The sequence below is a fragment of the Euprymna scolopes genome, chromosome 14 (genome assembly GCF_053919585.1).
Source record: "Euprymna scolopes isolate OS-2025 chromosome 14, ASM5391958v1, whole genome shotgun sequence".
NCBI lineage: Eukaryota > Metazoa > Mollusca > Cephalopoda > Sepiida > Sepiolidae > Euprymna > Euprymna scolopes.
In genome coordinates this window covers 2466671-2485170 of record NC_136495.1, presented here as the reverse complement: position 1 = coordinate 2485170, position 18500 = coordinate 2466671, and the positions used below count along the sequence as shown (strand labels likewise).

At 28.7% G+C, this 18500-nt stretch overlaps 2 long non-coding RNA genes across 2 annotated transcripts in view; one reads left to right on the top strand and one right to left on the bottom strand.

The window, feature by feature from the left end:
- Nucleotides 1-18500, bottom strand: part of LOC145292844 (uncharacterized) — a 90453-nt gene that overhangs the window by 52874 nt on the left and 19079 nt on the right. The gene's annotated exons all lie outside the window — the stretch shown is intronic.
- On the top strand, nucleotides 704-16925 carry LOC145292840 (uncharacterized). The gene is made up of 2 exons (XR_013869606.1): nucleotides 704-992; nucleotides 15250-16925. It is a non-coding gene; the product is annotated as an uncharacterized LOC145292840 (long non-coding RNA).

Below are 18500 nucleotides of genomic sequence, written 5' to 3'. Positions count from 1 at the left end.
CCAAATTATTATTTAGAAAGCCAGTCTTTATATAGAGAGAGGCTTAGCTAACTATTCTGCAATTCATCTAACATTTTAATAAATAAATTAATGCGGGTTTGTATTATTGTACACATAGATTCGAAAAAGTTGTCAAAAAAACAAATATATAACAAATAAATGTTATCAAAGACAAGATAAGTTACTTTTCTACAAAACTGGATATATTTTTCGTGTTTTTATTCAATGTAACATGCTTATTCATACTGTTAGAAATTCGCTCATTATATGTTACCATGACATAAGTTGACATATATTCGGTGTTTTTTAAATAGTATTTTGTCTAGTTTATTATTTATAACACCTTTTCCCAAACTTACCATGTTAAAGAGAGTGTCGGGCGCCATTTTGAATTTTCCAATACATCGGTAAACACTGCATGTTTTTCGAGCTGAATAAACATGTTACATTGAATAAAAGCAAAAAAAAAAATGTATCCAGTTTGGTAGAAAAGTAACTTATTTTGCCTTTGATAATATTTATTTGTTATATATTTGTTTTTTGACAACTTTTTCGAATCTATGTGTACAGTAATACAAACCCGCATTAATTTATTTATTAAAATGTTAGATGAATTGCAGAATAGTTAGCTAAGCCTCTCTCTATATAAACCCATTAATGCATTTAAGAAACTAAAAGTCATGGATGAAGATTAATATCAAGAAATAAATTTGAGTGAACACCGTTTGCTGCTGACTTTCTTCCACCAGGCATTGTTCAGTTTTACCCAAAAGCAGAACAAATATAAAAATCAAAACCCTCTTAACATCAGCAGAGTTAATTTCGAACACATCTGACGTTAAGTATATATTTTTTTAAAGGGAACAGATCTTCCTTTTACACCGGTCGTAGCTTTTGTTCTTTTTTTTTTTTAATTATTTTATGTACGTGTCTTCATAAAACAGTTGACGTTCTATTTTCACGTTTTTTTTTCAACAGTAAATCGTTTGGAGGTAAGTTTTATTTATTTAAAGAGAAGTAAATGGTAGAAACAAAACAAAACAAAAAAAAAATTGTGCATTATTGTTAAATTTAAAAAAAAAGGTTAAATTAGAATTTTATTTTTCTTTGTTTAAATTATTGGAGTGTTATGGAAGGGAAACGTGGACAAACATGGCCCTTTTATCGTTGTCGTCGTTTATTGGCAAAAATGGGGTACCTTGTTTTGAAAGCCGTTTTATCATATTTTTTTGTTTCCGACTACTTTTTGATTGTATTTGAAAGATAAAGGACTAAACTTAATTTCCAAAAGGAAAAAAAAAAAAAAAAAAAAAATTGTACACTTGAAAAAAAAAGTTATGAAAATGTTTTCACGGCGAGCTACCCAATTTAGCTAAATTTTGAAGTTAAATAAATTCATTGTAAAAAAATTAGACGCCGCCAAAAATGGCCGAAAAATCAAGTTGCTGTTGTTTTTTAAACCGGAATTACATTTATTAAAATCCATTATTTGTGAGTAACTTTTTTTTTTCAGAAAGATAAAACCCAGAATTTTATCATATAGAAAGTAGAATAATGTAAAACTTTTTCTATTTTTAATTAAATTTTAAATGTTAAATTTTCCCCAAAAGTTAACAATTGACATTTTTTGTCTTGCACAAAAAAACGTATATAAATAGTTAAAAAAAAAAAAAAAAAAAAAGAGAAGGTTTCTGAAAGAATTAATTTGTTTATTTGTTGTCTAAGATTTAGGGGTAATCTCCAAAAATACCGTTAGGGCTTACAACATGGCCGCCAGAAGAGTCAACAAAAACTGCGAATAAAATATATAAAACTCGTAATTTCTGTTTTTAAAGTGGGTTGTCAATTTTCTTTATGAAATATACTTCCAAAATAAACTATTACAGTCGTTTAAAACATAATAGAAGTATTATTTTTTATTAAAAACAATGTTTACAAAATGTTTACGCACGTTCGTAGACATTTTGTAAACATTGTTTTTAAAAAATAAAAAATAATACTTCTATTATGTTTTAAACGACTGTAATAGTTTATTTTGGAAGTATATTTCATAAAGAAAATTGACAACCCACTTTAAAAACAGAAATTACGAGTTTTATATATTTTATTCGCAGTTTTTTGTTGACTCTTCTGGCGGCCATGTTGTAAGCCCTAACGGTATTTTTGGAGATTACCGATTTAGGGTGATTTTCTATGAGAATATGCAAAAATATTATAAGTACCTGGATTTCAAATAATTCCACTTATTCATATAGGCAACCAGTTACTTCGAGTCGATTTGATTACAATGTTTACATTTGTACTTGATAAAAAGCAAACTACAGAAGACCAAACAGGCCAAAAAAAACTTATTTTTCAGTGACGAAAATTTCAATGTATTATTAACGCTGAGGCTGGCCAGTACCAGATGGGTGACCATTTGTATGAGTCTGGTTTTTAATGTGTATGTGTGTGGGATCCAGGCTCCCCAAAATGGGGGGGGGGGTTTAAAGCAGAATAAAAAAAATTATTTCAGTGCGTTTGGTTCACCGTAGTGCAAAGGCGGCAAACATTTTCAAATGGGATCGAAAAAATGATGACATTTTTAACGCAAAGGGCACAATATTTATCAATTTTTTTTTGTATCGATTCTTCAAAGCATGCCCTAATAATGGTCAGCATTATTCGGCTCGCTAAAAAAAAAATCATTAATTTATTTATCAAAGATTTTAAAATGGCTTTTTTTCGTATAAATATTTAAAAAAATTTATTTTTGTTTTGCTTAACTTAAATTAATTCTTTTACTTAACATATTCACCGAATTTCATGCTTCAAAACTCAAAAGTGGGATAATTAAACACAATCGAAGTTCTGATATTCAGATGTCAAAATAAGGTATGCAAACAAATTTTTTTTTTTTTTTTTTAATCTATAATCCTGTCCCTTACAACAACACAATATGTTTTGTTCAGTTTCAGAGGATTATTTTAAGCATATTTGGAACCCCCTATAAACAAGGGGGGGGGTTGTACGCAAAAAAAAATCTATATATATAAATATCGTTTATGGAAAATAAGTACACTGTTATAAACTTCATTCTTCTCTTAATAATCGCTGAAAATTTCGTGATGATTGGATAATTACCTGATTTTTGGTAGATTTTTAAAAAGACAGACCGTCAAAATGTACTGACCTCCCCCCCCCAGTTTTGACAGTGCCTATAAAAAATCCTTTAGAAGATAAATATTAGTTTTCTGGGTCTATTTCAAAGATAATTAGTAAAGTCCTAACATATTGAATTAAATTAAAAAAACACCTTGTTTGTACAAAACATAGATTACTTAGCCCAAAACCGAGTGATTCTGCCGTTCGCAAAATGCAACAAACTAAAATTTTGTAAACAGGAAAATTAGGAAGGCCCAAAATTTCAAGCAGTCGAAAGATTGTGAAAATGATGTCACATAATTAAAAGGAGGGAAGTTCTTTTTTTTTTTTTTGTCCCAGTCGCACATCTGTACATTCCTTTTTTGAACGTTTGTATTAATTTTTGCATTTTTTAATTTAATTATTTTTCTATGTTCCTATTTTTAAATTAATTTTTTTCTTAATTATTGTTCAATATTATATAAAAAATAGGTTATGCCGAAAGTTTCACATTCTTGCGAGCAAAGAAATGATTAAAATCTTGCATATAAAAATTATGCGAAACCCGTAATTTAAAAAAAAAAGTAGAAATATGTTTTGCAATTATAATTTTTTTGTGTGAAAATATTAATTAAGCAATGCTTAATTCAATGGTAATATCAGTAGTTCGAGAAATTCATTTTTCTTCGAGTTATATAGAATTCATCAATACGGATTTAGGGGCTTTTTTTCATAATGTTCCTATAAAAATTATTTTATTTTATTTTTATTGTTACAAATTACGATGCTCTATTTATATAAAAAAAGCAAAAATAAATTCTTCTGTTTTTTTATTTACTACTGAAAACTATAACTTTAGTAAAGGTATTTTTTTGTTTAAACAAAATAATACATTTCCACTTGGATTTAAATAAAAATAATTAGTTAATTATATTCCGCGATCATCATTTGATAAATACTGAAAATTTCATTAAAATTGGTTAATTTCCTGATTTTTGGTGATTTTTTTTTTTTAAGCAAAGGGAGGGGTCAAAATGTTTATACATTTTGAACATCGGCATTCATTTTGCACGTACATAGAAAGTCCATGTTACTGACATCGAGGTGCTTGTTAAAATACAGTCGACAGACTGATTTTTTTTTTTTTAATATATTAATATATTGCTTTAAACCAAAACAATATGCATACTTAATTGCCGCGCTGAAAATAGTAATACATCCAAAAATTATGAATAATCGAGTAGAAAGTTATTTTGGTCAGTTATTTACGCCAACTGAAGACGCCTCAACATTTTTCGATAAATCAATAACTTTAAAGGTTTTCGGCTATGCTGAACACAAAAATCGTGGAGAAAATTAGTGCAGACAAGTAGCTTTCGAGATATGAATACTTATATTATGCATCGTAATTTCTAGTAGTTTGAATTGGTCGCCATCTTTTCAATTTAATGGGATATTGAGCATGCACAGACGAAATGTGTAGTGATAGCAGTGTCAGAAATCGCCATTAGAAATGCGTGATGAAAACTTGAATAATTAAACTTACTATCTTTCGAAGTTTTTAACTACTTAAAAAATGTAATTTCAACCCTAATTTTTTTCAATAAAAGGAACAAAGACCAAATTTAAAAATAATAACAGGTTTAATAGCAAAATATAAAAATTTGTTTTTTTTTTAAATCGGTTTTCTTTAAAAAAAGATTTCAAGAAAATCAACGCAGTTTAACTTACTTCGAATATAATAAATATATATAAATTCCAAAAAAATCACTTACCTATAAAAAATACTATTCAACGGGTACTTCCATTCTTCATTGTTAAGAATTTATCCATATTTATATTTTATATTCCATGTCCTTTTTAAATAATATACTTTTTTATTCAAAAATACCGTGATAGTAGATGTTCACAACTGGAATAAAGGGGAGACAAACGTCTCCCTTTCTTAGAGATGAGAACTTCGGTGGCCTGTAAGTGCCAGAATTAATCTCCCTTTCTATTTCTGGCTGTAAACAAAAGTTAGTAAATATGGGCCATCGTAACCTGAAAAATGATCCCATTTCACTTATCAGTTTTTGCCATTTAAAAAAATTCCGCTCAACCAATTTTCCATTTTTTTTATTCTCTTAAAGAAATACAGGAGTTTTTGATCTAATATATTTTATTTCTTCTTTATTGAGTGATTTTTTTTTTAATCTAAAAAAAACATTGAATGAAGCACAAAAAATTGTTGTAGGTATTCAATCTTTTCAGGACAAAATTTAAAAAATGTGAGGTTTCACTTAAAAGAAAATTCTACGTGGTTTAAAAAAAAGGTTTTAAACTTTTGACTTTACAGGTAAATTTGCACAAAACTATTCTTTTTTCACTTTAAATAAGATTATTTTATATAATGATCTTTTATCTTAAATTTGTGATATATAAATTTGAGGTGAGAAAAGTAATTATTTTCATTTTAATAGACATTTCAAAATGGGGGGGGGGGAGGTGAATTAAAAAAAACGTTTGTCCAGAATATTATATTCATTTTATTGGAAAGAACATAAAATTTCATATTAAACCTGCAAATATTGTAAAAATTGAACCAATAGAAAAATTTTGATAGATTTTTAAATTGAAAACATTTAACTTGTAAAATTCAATTCCTTTTATTACGTAGAAGAAAATGGCTGTATGAGCATGCGCAGGTACTTTGTAAACACTGTTTTTAAAAAAAAAAATGATTTCTATTGTTTTTCAAAAAACTTTAATAGTTTATATATGAAGTATATTCCATAAAGAAATTAAACAAACCACTTTAAAAAGAGAAATTACGAGTTTTGTATATTTTATTTGCAGTTTTGTGTTAAGGGTGTCAAAAATTCCCAAAAATTTCTGACACACCTAGTGTAGTGAAGTCTACGAGATATTCAACCTCATTTCTTTCGGAATAAATACCCCCCTCCCCCACATCCCCATGTTAAGAATGGCTTTCGGAATAAACATCCCGTACCTCTTCATGTTTAGAACGGCTTTCGGAATTGTGTTGAGTTAACTATGCGAATCATCTGCTCACTGCAGCATGCGCGCGCATGCTCAATATACCATTTCATTGAAACAACAAAGATGGCGACCAAATAAAATTACTAGAAATTATGTAACAAAATACAGGTATTAATATCTCAAAAACTATTTGTCTATGCTAATTTTCCCTGTGATATTTGTTTTCAGCATACCCGAAAATCTAGAAAAGTTGTCATTTTTTTTAGAAAATGTTGAGGCGTCTTCAGTTGGCGTAACAGTGAACATTGACTGTAAAAGTAATTTTTATGGAAAATTAAGTAGAATCGCATTTTTCTTAGAGGTTATATAAAGTAGGCAGTAGGAGGCTACACGCAGGGAACATAACTCCGAAATGAATATTTTAGATTATTTGTGTCATTGCTGCAATATTTGTTGTCTATAGTGATAGACTTTATTTTACTAAAAACACAATACCAGTTCTTCTGCTCGATGAATTTTCGTCATTTTTGGATATATTACTATTTCCGACATGACAATTAACTATGTAATATTGTTTTTACTTAAAACGATATTTTTTTAAAATCGATTTGTCGACTTTATCTTAACAAGCACTGAAATCAATATAACTTGAAGAAAAATTATTTTCTTTAATGATTTTATCATTGAATTAAACATTGTTTATTCAATATTTTCACACACACAAAAAATTTCATGCAACTTCGAATGTAATATATTTTCCTTGTAAGCATGAATGTGTAAATATCAGAATTTTAGGTAAATTTTTACATGGTTTCCACCTTAACATTTTCTTTCTAAATGATGACTTGCGCAGGTTTTTGGATGTGCTGAAAATGAATATTGCATTTAAATTTTCCAAATATAAGTAGTTTTCTGGATATTAAGTAATGTCATATTTTAACAGACTAAAGTAGGAGGGGGAGGCAGACGTTTCTGCAACTCAACGTAGGAGGAAAAAACAATTAAACTTTTACCTTGCGTCGTGAATCCTTCAAGGCTTTTCTTGTTTAACTGGAGTTGAAACGAATTGCTTCATTGCTTACAAGAAAAGAGTGTCCTTGTAAAAGTAACTACGAAACGTATAACTGGACTGAACAAAAAGACCAACAACACATATCGACGATATGGGGTGTTTTTATAACCCACTAGTCGATTCTATGCAAATGTTGTCACATCCAACCCAAATGAGTGGACAACAAACAAACACTATTATAAAATCAGTCGACCAAGCACTTTCAAACCTTTTGCTTAAACGACTGCCACACAGAATTCCATTGCTTCACCCCTCCACATCGAGTTCCAGTAAGTAAAAATTACCATAGTAATGTAATTTCATATGTTATCATGTGTGGCCATTTTGTGAGTGTGCATGTAAATGCAACCAAGGAAAACTATACGTGTACTCATGCGTTTATTTCGAGGAGTATGGATCGGCAACATCATTGTAAAAAAAAAAGAAAAAAGCCAGACAAGATTTGCATCCCACTCACCGTATTCTATTTTTATTATTAATAAATAATTCTTGTAATTTTTTTTTTCAATGAATAAATTGTCAGTGAAATCAGTGATTTAATTTACTTTTTTCACACTTGAAATGCATTTTTATTTTCATTTAAAAATTATTAATTTATCATTACAACGCATTTACAAATTAATCAGGTCATCACATGAAAAGAAAATTCTAATTAAATAAGCATTTCCATTTTTATTACAAGGGAATAGGATTACCTAAATTAATGAATATTTTTATAATCTTCAAAAATACAGAAATGAAGGTACAATAATGTTTCAATTTCTCTATGAATTTAAAAATATAATTGAATTTTTGAGATTTTGATCTTCTGTAAAAACTCTGCACGATGCCATTTAGTTCGCTTTTATTTAGCAGATGTGCTGTATTTCGAGTTTATATAATTGTGTGCGTTTCTTTGCATATAATTGCTGAGTTTGAATTTTTCACATTTTTCATGTGGTATAATTTTGCATATAGTATGATTATTCATGTGGTATAATTTTGCATATAGTATGATTATTCATGTGGTATAATTTTGCATATAGTATGATTATTCATGTGGTATAATTTTGCATATAGTATGATTATTCATGTGGTATAATTTTGCATATAGTATGATTATTCATGTGGTATAATTTTGCATATAGTATGATTATTCATGTGGTATAATTTTGCATATTGTATGATTATTCATGTGGTATAATTTTGCATATAGTATGATTATTCATGTGGTATAATTTTGCATATTGTATGATTATTCATGTGGTATAATTTTGCATATTGTATGATTATTCATGTGGTATAATTTTGCATATTGTATGATTATTCATGTGGTATAATTTTGCATATAGTATGATTATTCGTGTGGTATAATTTTGCATATAGTATGATTATTCATGTGGTATAATTTTGCATATAGTATTATTATTCATGTGGTATAATTTTGCATATAGTATGATTATTCATGTGGTATAATTTTGCATATAGTATGATTATTCATGTGGTATAACTTTGCATATTGTATGATTATTCATGTGGTATAACTTTGCATATTGTATGATTATTCATGTGGTATAATTTTGCATATTGTATGATTATTCATGTGGTATAATTTTGCATATAGTATGATTATTCATGTGGTATAATTTTGCATATAGTATGATTATTCATGTGGTATAATTTTGCATATTGTATGATTATTCATGTGGTATAATTTTGCATATAGTATGATTATTCATGTGGTATAATTTTGCATATAGTATGATTATTCATGTGGTATAATTTTGCATATAGTATGATTATTCATGTGGTATAATTTTGCATATAGTATGATTATTAATGTGGTATAATTTTACATATAGTATGATTATTCGTGTGGTATAATTTTGCATATAGTATGATTATTCATGTGGTATAATTTTACATATTGTATGATTATTCATGTGGTATAATTTTACATATAGTATGATTATTCATGTGGTATAATTTTGCATATAGTATGATTATTCATGTGGTATAATTTTGCATATAGTATGATTATTAATGTGGTATAATTTTGCATATAGTATGATTATTCATGTGGTATAATTTTACATATAGTATGATTATTCATGTGGTATAATTTTACATATAGTATGATTATTAATGTGGTATAATTTTACATATAGTATGATTATTCGTGTGGTATAATTTTACATATAGTATGATTATTCGTGTGGTATAATTTTGCATATAGTATGATTATTCATGTGGTATAATTTTACATATTGTATGATTATTCATGTGGTATAATTTTACATATAGTATGATTATTCATGTGGTATAATTTTGCATATAGTATGATTATTCATGTGGTATAATTTTACATATAGTATGATTATTCATGTGGTATAATTTTGCATATAGTATGATTATTCATGTGGTATAATTTTACATATAGTATGATTATTCATGTGGTATAATTTTGCATATAGTATGATTATTAATGTGGTATAATTTTACATATAGTATGATTATTAATGTGGTATAATTTTACATATAGTATGATTATTAATGTGGTATAATTTTAAAATCTTTTTTGCTTAGATTTTCAACTCCTCTTGCCACATACTTTTGTTAATATCCGAATCATTTGCAGAAATATTTCCTGGATGTTTTGATATGTAATTAGCTTTTGGTGCTTAATAACTCTGAATTTTCTAAACAATAGGAAAAATAATCTTTAAAAATTTTTCTATATCTAAAAAAATATACTACAAATACGATCTCATGTGGTCTGTACCTAAATTTTTCAATTGAGTTTAGAAAAAGATTGAATATTATTTTAGACAGTATCTCTAAAACTCTGCTAATAGTTTTGAAAAAGATTGTTTTTGTCCTTCAAAGTTTTTCTTCATTCTGCCTTTTAAGTCTTTCTATATCTATAGTATGCTGTGTTCCAAAGGTTTCCATATCTTAAAGACTTAAAGTTCGTTTTAGTTGGTTTTTTTTATGCTGTTTTTTCTTGGTTTAAGAGTTCGGACATAAAACTTTAAAATTTTCCATATTTTCCTTTTGAAATCTGGTGCATTTTGTTTATAATATCGCTATTATACAAATTTCTTATACATTAAAATGCATAAGTCAATAGGAATTTCTCATACATTAGCAATTAAGAGAAATAATACACCTAAATACATAGTTAGGAAATAATAATATATTTTATTTTTTACATATTTGTACTTCTGGGCCGAGTTTTATATTGTCATTTTCTGCAATATGATTAAAAAATGATGTCAGCTAATTCCATACTTTCATTCTAAATGAAATAATCTTTCATTCTAAATGAAATAATCTATGAACAATGTCCTCTTGTCTGTCTCTACTTTTTTTTGTTTTTACTGAAATCGAATGTGGTGATTTTATTTCACCGACTGTACCAGTTTATTCTTTGCCCATTCACTGCATCCTTTGTAAACGACCGCTATCATTACATATTATATGTCGCTCTCATTTCCACCTTACAAATTGTCTTATAATTCACCTTTATCCATGATATCTGAGGTCCCCTTTACTTTTGATAATGTTTGCTTCATCTCTTTTTACTTGGGTTCAATGATTCTGCATGAACTCATTTCTGAACCTGAAAAAAATTAATTCAGTTTCAGTTGAATTTTCCATTTTTGTTTCAAACAAGCATTTTTTAATACAATTTTAATAATAGCTCGTTCTTTAACACTATTATCAATATTTTTTACTTTTATTGCCTCCACTATAACTTGTTTACGTACGCCTGTATTCTCACTATTAGTTTATGGATATTACCTTTCTGCTTATCTCATATAATCCTGTACTCTTTTAACTTGTTCTTCATGATTATTGTGATACCCAAATTAGTTTCACCTTTATGATAACTCGAATATTTAGTCAATTTACAGACATTTGTTTCCAGTTGTCGCCATATTGGACGAGAGTGTGTAAAAAAATAATGTAAAAAAATAGTATTTCCCACATAAACTATACCTGAAGATTATATGCAAAAGCAGTATTGTACAAATATTTTTTGTAAAATCCATAGATATTATTGTTATTGAATGAAATAATTTGTATTATTATGTATAGTGAATTAGAATGAAAGCAATTAAGTCTCTATTTTAAATTTCAAATTAATATTTAGCTTTTTTTTCACTAATTGTAGTGTCAAGAGATTATTTTCAAAAACTAGAATTTAGTATTATAACTTATAAGAACTAACAATGAATGAAAATAATTATATAATCAAAGAAATTAGCAAAGGAAAGTAATGTCACTAAATAGGGTGTTGATGATATGAAAAAATAAGTCTTTGTATGCATTAAAAATGTTTTTTATCTTAATCATTACTACATGAAGAGTCATTTCGTGTGAAAAGTTAATTTATTTTACCCATTGAAACTCGAGAAATGCATGATTAAAATGTGTAAACATTAAATAACTGAAAATCAAGATGGCTGCCACCCACAATTTCATTAAGTAAGTAGTAGCCTTGACCTTGCAAAAAACCAATCTCAAGTGAAATTGAACAAACCAACAGGAATTGATGAATTTGTTTAGTTTTTATCTTTATAAATTTATATGGAGAGAGCAAGCTGGTACAAATAAATTCATGGCAATCATTTGCTGCACTGTTTTTTATTTTAAATTTAAAGAATTTACTTTAAAATAAAAGTTGTTTAAAAATTGTTTAAATTGTCACTCTAAAGTATAAAAAATTTTAATTTAAAATAAAAATTGTTTAAATTATTTGTCACTCTACAGTATAAAAAATTTTAATTTAAAATAAAAATTGTTTAAATTATTTGTCACTCTAAAGTATAAAAAATTTTAATTTAAAATAAAAATTGTTTAAATTATTTGTCACTCTAAAGTATAAAAAATTTAAATTTAAAATAAAAATTGTTTAAATTATTTGTCACTCTAAAGTATACAAAATTTAAATTTAAAATAAAAATTGTTTAAATTGTCACTCTAAAGTATAAAAAATTTTAATTTAAAATAAAAATTGTTTAAATTATTTGTCACTCTAAAGTATAAAAAATTTTAATTTAAAATAAAAATTGTTTAAATTATTTGTCACTCTAAAATATAAAAAATTTAATTTAAAATAAAAATTGTTTAAATTATTTGTCACTCTAAAGTATAAAAAATTTTAATTTAAAATAAAAATTGTTTAAATTGTCACTCTAAAGTATAAAAAATTTAATTTAAAATAAAAATTGTTTAAATTATTTGTCACTCTAAAGTATAAAAAATTTAAATTTAAAATAAAAATTGTTTAAATTATTTTTCAAATTTTTGTTCTTGCATTAATTCTACATAAGTAAAATTAAAAGTTGTTTAAATTACTTTTCCTTTTAATTTCCTTTTTACTTATAGTTATCAGTTTTACCTCAGTTTGTTCCGTTTCACTTAATCTTAGGTTTTGATTGCAAGATCAAGGCTGCTACTTGTTCTACAAAATTGCTAATTTTGCAAAGACATTTTTTCCCCAAAAAAAATGAAAATTTATATTTTTAGTAAACTAAACTCACAGGGTTGAGTTTGATGTAAATCCTTAGCAAAGAGTTTGGCTTTGTCAGATACTAACATAATCACTTAACTTCGGTTAATGATAGTTGGAATTGAGGATGCACATCTGTTTTACTCCTGTTTGTTATATGCAAAAAATCGTTTGTGTAAATATTTTTTCTCTAAGAATGATTTTTTTTATCTTAATACAAAAGGAGACAACTAAATACTATCACAATAACATAATAAGCTTTATTTCATCTTGAATAGTGTTATTATTTTTAAAAAGTAAAACATAGTAAAGATTTTTCTCAAAGATATTTGGAAAGGGAATGTGCAAGAAATAGTTCATGAGTGGGGGGGTGCCAAATTGGTCTGGAATGTGAGGCATGCGGGAGACTATGTCTGAGCAGAGCTGGGCTGATAAGACACCAGACAGCTCATCAACGCAATGGGCCACAAAACAATCCTATTTTGCCAGAATTAACTTGTGTCAACTGTGAGCAGACATATAAGACTGGGCGGTTTGAAATGGCATTTGAATGTTCATAAAAGTGACCATCCAGCACGTGCTACTAGTGGTGCTCATGTCTGCACCATTTGTGCCAAAGAATGCCTGAGTTTGGCTGGGCTTAAAAGCCATTTTCCTGCAGATCACCGCTGAGCTGTCTTTATGCTTTAATTTTCTAACGCTGTATAAAGAATGGCAATATTCGAGAACAAATTTGCTGCCATCATGTGTGTGTGTTTGTATGTTGCACAAAAACTGTGAGACGTGTCGGAACATGACAAAATCGGTATTATTTTAAAGTTTGATGTCTTGAGTGACAAATATCGAAAAATTGGCCCAAAACATTAATTCTGGGCCATTTGGAGTCGTTTTTGCCTCAACATTTTTCACGTCATCATCTCTGTTGAATTAACAGTCCATAATTTCAATGCTTGTGACACGGTTTTGCAATGGATGCATAAGCTAAAATGTTACGTTTTTTTACCTTTTCTTCCTTCATGTTACGAGTTTGAATCTGCCTGCCTACTACCAATATCTTTTTAACACCTGTCTCCACTTGGGCTGTCTACTATTGTTTTGATCCCCCCACCTCTCCACACCTGGGCACCTCGTTACCACCAATTTTTTTAACACCTCTCTTCAACTGGGATCCCTACTGTTGTTTTGATTACCCCTCCCCCTCCCAGGATTCCTTACTACATCACTCTCCACACCCAGACAACGCTGCACCCCTGCTAGTATATATATATATATATATATATATATATATATATATATATATATATATGATTGATATTTTATTAAAAAAAATGAATATTTATATTTTTAGTGAACTAAAACAAACATTGATGCATTTAAATATTGTTGCATTTGTGTAAATATACTTTCTCTAAAAATACCTTCTTATCTTTATATATAAACTAGACTACCCGTGACCTGTTGGGTCAGTATGTTATATTAGCTATGGAATTAATGTATGAGCATGACACTTGTGACGTAAAGAAAATAGTTTTTTTGACATAACAGAAACATTTCTATGAAAGTATATTAAAAATGAAAAAAAGAATATAGATAGATTTCTATGAGTCGTTCTGTTTATAATTGTTTATTTTTGAAACTTACAGCCATTTAATTATAAGTGGTTTGCCATACTTATAGGTAAATCTGCACTATTCAAATTTTGATATCATTTAATTTAAACACGAAAAAAAAACAATTGGGATGCAGTAAAACAATACATTATAAAATGCTCTTATGGTTGGCAAAAGTTAAAGTAGATTTATTTGTAAGAAAATTGAATTAAAAACACTTAAACGTAATACAGAAATGAATGATGTAAAAAATGCAGAAAGTATTAACAATTATTTAGATAATTTAAATGTGAAAAAAAAACAATTGGGACGCTGAAAATGTACACAGTAAAACAATATGTTGTCAACGGGTCAAAGTAGATTTATTTGTAATTGTGACAGTATACTTGTAATACAGAATAGTTGCAAAACATCCTCACCCTTCCCATATTAAATAATAATTTCTAAATAATAACATTAATATTTCAGTGCGCAGGTCAAATTCAGCAAAAGTAGCAATTTGTGTTTATTTGTTTATGCTGTTATGGGTTTATGTTTATGTACACATGCGCAACCGGAAGTTGTAAACCAGATGTTGGGTTACAACACTCGTTACAAGGTCATTTGAGTTTTATAATTATATATAATTATATAGATTATTATTACTCTTATCTGTGCCTAAACCTAAACGTAGATTCCATGAACAAAGCTTCTTTCTTAGAACTGCACGTCTATGGAACTCTCTTCGGTTTTCCTGCTTTTGTAAACAAATTCTTGATGAGCCATCCCTTTAAGTAATTCAATTTCCACTACGACTGATTACGATATTGTCATTAACTACTGTACGCTCATTAACCCTTATCCTCGAGTGGCCTTTGAGCCTTGATAAGTGGTGAATCCTTTGTAAAAAAAATAATGAAACTGCAAAAATATTGGCATATTTAAATATTGTTGCATTTATGTAAATATATTTTCTCTATTTACAGACATGATGTCGATACCAACTGAATCCAAACCATTTTTTTGTACGTATTGTGGAACAAACTTTTCTTTCCAATCGAAACTGATTCGACACATCCGAACACACACGGGAGAAAAACCATTTCCTTGTGAAATCTGTGGATCTTGTTTCTCTCGACAATCGCATCTAAAAGACCACATGAGTGTACACACTGGTGACAAACCATTTTCATGCGGAGTTTGTGGATCTTCGTTCACACAACAATCAAACTTAAAAGAACACATGCGTGTTCATTCTGGTGAGAAACCATTTTCCTGCGATGTTTGTAAATCATCGTTTTCCCATCAATCAACGCTGAAGAAACACAAACGCATTCACACGGGTGAAAAGCCACATTCATGTGAAATCTGCAAATCTTCATTCTCGCGGCCGTCAATCTTAAAGGAACACATGCGCATACACACTGGCGAGAAACCATACTCGTGCAGCATCTGCAAGTCGTCATTTTCGCAACCGTCAACACTGAAAGTGCACCTGCGTGTACACACTGGTGAGAAGCCATTTTGTTGCACATTGTGCAGCTCTGCATTTGCGCAACAATCACATTTGAACGTACATATGTGCAAACACACTGGAAAGAAACCGTTTACATGTGGGGTGTGTGAAGCTTCATTTTCCTATAAAACCACATTTCGAAAACACATGCAGACACATGCAGAAAAGAAAGAGGTAAAAAAAAGAGGACGACGTCAATCATTAAAAGCGCCATATAAATCTCAGGCATCTGTGTGTTAGAGGGTGTGTTTGTATGGCCGCTAAAAACTTTTGTCATCTGCATCAACCAGGCATGAAACTGGTATCATTAGAAAGATCGATCTCTCGGACACATAAGATTTAAAAATTAGAAAAAAAACGTCAATCCTCAAAAGCAACGTCAGATAAAAAGGTAACAAATAACAAAATCAATTGTCAACACCAAGAAAGAGGGCTTCTTGATCTTTAAGAACTAACCGAACTAAAATTACAAAAAAAAACACCGTAAGGATTTTAGTGTCAAGTTTGTGTTGTGGAATATTCATGTGAGTCCAAGATGAGAAGACAGAAAGAGAATGAAAACTCTGCAAAACATAATTACTGACAACGTTACTGAATCATATTTATAATTAAAATAATTGATGTCAAAAGCAATTCTTTACGATTTATCTTAAATTTCTTTACATCTTTTAATATATAAATCCAAATGATAAAGCACTGACACTTAAAAGTCAAACTGTTTTGAAATTGGATTTTAAAAGGTAAATTTTTAAGCTCATGGTATTATTTGATTATTGAATAGAACAAAATTGTTATAAAACTATAATTTAAAATATGCTGTGTAAAATTATTATTTACATTTTTAACATTCCTTTGATGAAAAGAATCATTTTATATTGTGTGATGAAATAATCAAACTGAAAAAGAAAATTGTCATGGTAAACGCTAAATATTAACTGTTTTCTTACTTTATAAGTCATATAGACCAAAAATTTTACTGTTTTTCAATCAACTTTTTTACATATTCATCCACACAAACATATAACCACACATGTAAAAGTATACACAATATTTTACAAGTCAATCTCTAACTGCTCTTTCAATAATCCTTGAAATGTTTATTTTGTTTGTTATTTCACAGACTTCAATAAAAACAAATCAAGTTTATTTATTCATTCATACTGTTGTGTTATTGATAAGATTAAACAAATTGCTAGTGGTTGTTTGAATCCGTACAATTATGCATGCCTCCACAATCAGACATAAACAAAAAGTTCTCTTGTATCTTTAATAAAAAGTAATGAAAATGATTAGAACAATGTTTATTCTCAAGTGACAACACTCACAGCAAGGACGTCACAGGGTGGAGACGGTCAGTGTGCAAAATGATTGAGATATAATGTGTCCGCTCTCTTTCCGTGGTCGCTTCTATGCAGTTGTCTGGTTGTCTTTCTTTTTATTGGGACGGATGATGTCAAAACATTCCTCCATGCCTTTTTTGTTTATTGTTTGAAATGTGAAATCCTTGGAAGGTCTGCCTCCACAATTGACGTCATTGCCAGCACACCTTGATATAGGATTGTTGCCCTGATCAACTTTTTTGGGTCTGGCTTCTATTGACGTCATCTTTGCAAGCCCATATAGCTGATAATCCTCTCCACAATTACCTCTGCCATTTGCAACTCCACCACCTCCTCTATAACATTACAACAAAATAAACACTGATTTTTATTTATGACGAGTGGCATTAATTCCTTTGGAAATATTTTGTATTGAATGATATTTCAATAAATAAAAAGACAACAGAATACATAGTAAATAAACGGTTTCCTCTTTTGTGCATGTACGGAGGAGGTTGCTCTTAATATTCTTACTGTTCAACCCTTATTTCTTATTGTGAAGAAACTCCTATTATCTGAATGAGAGTCACTAGGTTAAAACAAAATTAAAATTACCTTGGTCTAGAAAGAGTTATCCTTCATGGACCGAGTTAAGAAAAACATCATTTTCAATTAAAAACACTAGCTACCAATATTAATCATATGTGTTTATTTACATTCTTTGTGAGAGAATTAACATTTTTTTACTAGATGGTCATCACTTATTAAGCCCAGTATCCACTCAAGGATAAAGTTTAATAAGTGTCGCATAGACTGAGACAAAACTTTGATGACTGGTAATGTTGGAACTTGGGTTTGATTATTTAAGATGGTTCAACAAGTAGTTATGTACAATAGATTTTGAAAACAACCATGTAATATCAACTGAAAGTGTTCTGCAGTATTGTTTCACAGACACAGTTTTAGGAAAGAAACTTTGCTCATGGAATTTTCGTTCAGTTTTAGACACTGATGAGTAAGGGAAACTATGAACAACGTCTCATCTATGAGAAAGAGGAAGCGAAAAGTCCACTAGATTCAGAAGAGTTTTATACTCTGTCAATGCAGAAAAGGGTGCTCTAAGCAGCTCTTTCTTAGATTTGGCAACAGTATTTAATCTTGGGATGTATTTAGCTCTTGTGTAAAGAATTGCATTCGGAGTGAGAGACTTTCTAGAGTGGTAGAATGCTGTAATCGTTTTCCCAGTGGTTTTAACAATAGATCTTGTGTAGGTTTTCCATTTAAAATCAGGAGTGAAAGTCAGTTTAAGAAGTTTGTAAAACCAGGGTATTCCCTTAAGACGGGAACTGTTCATTTCAATTGGAGACCAAATGGAGATCAAAGTGCAAGTAATGAAAAGAAA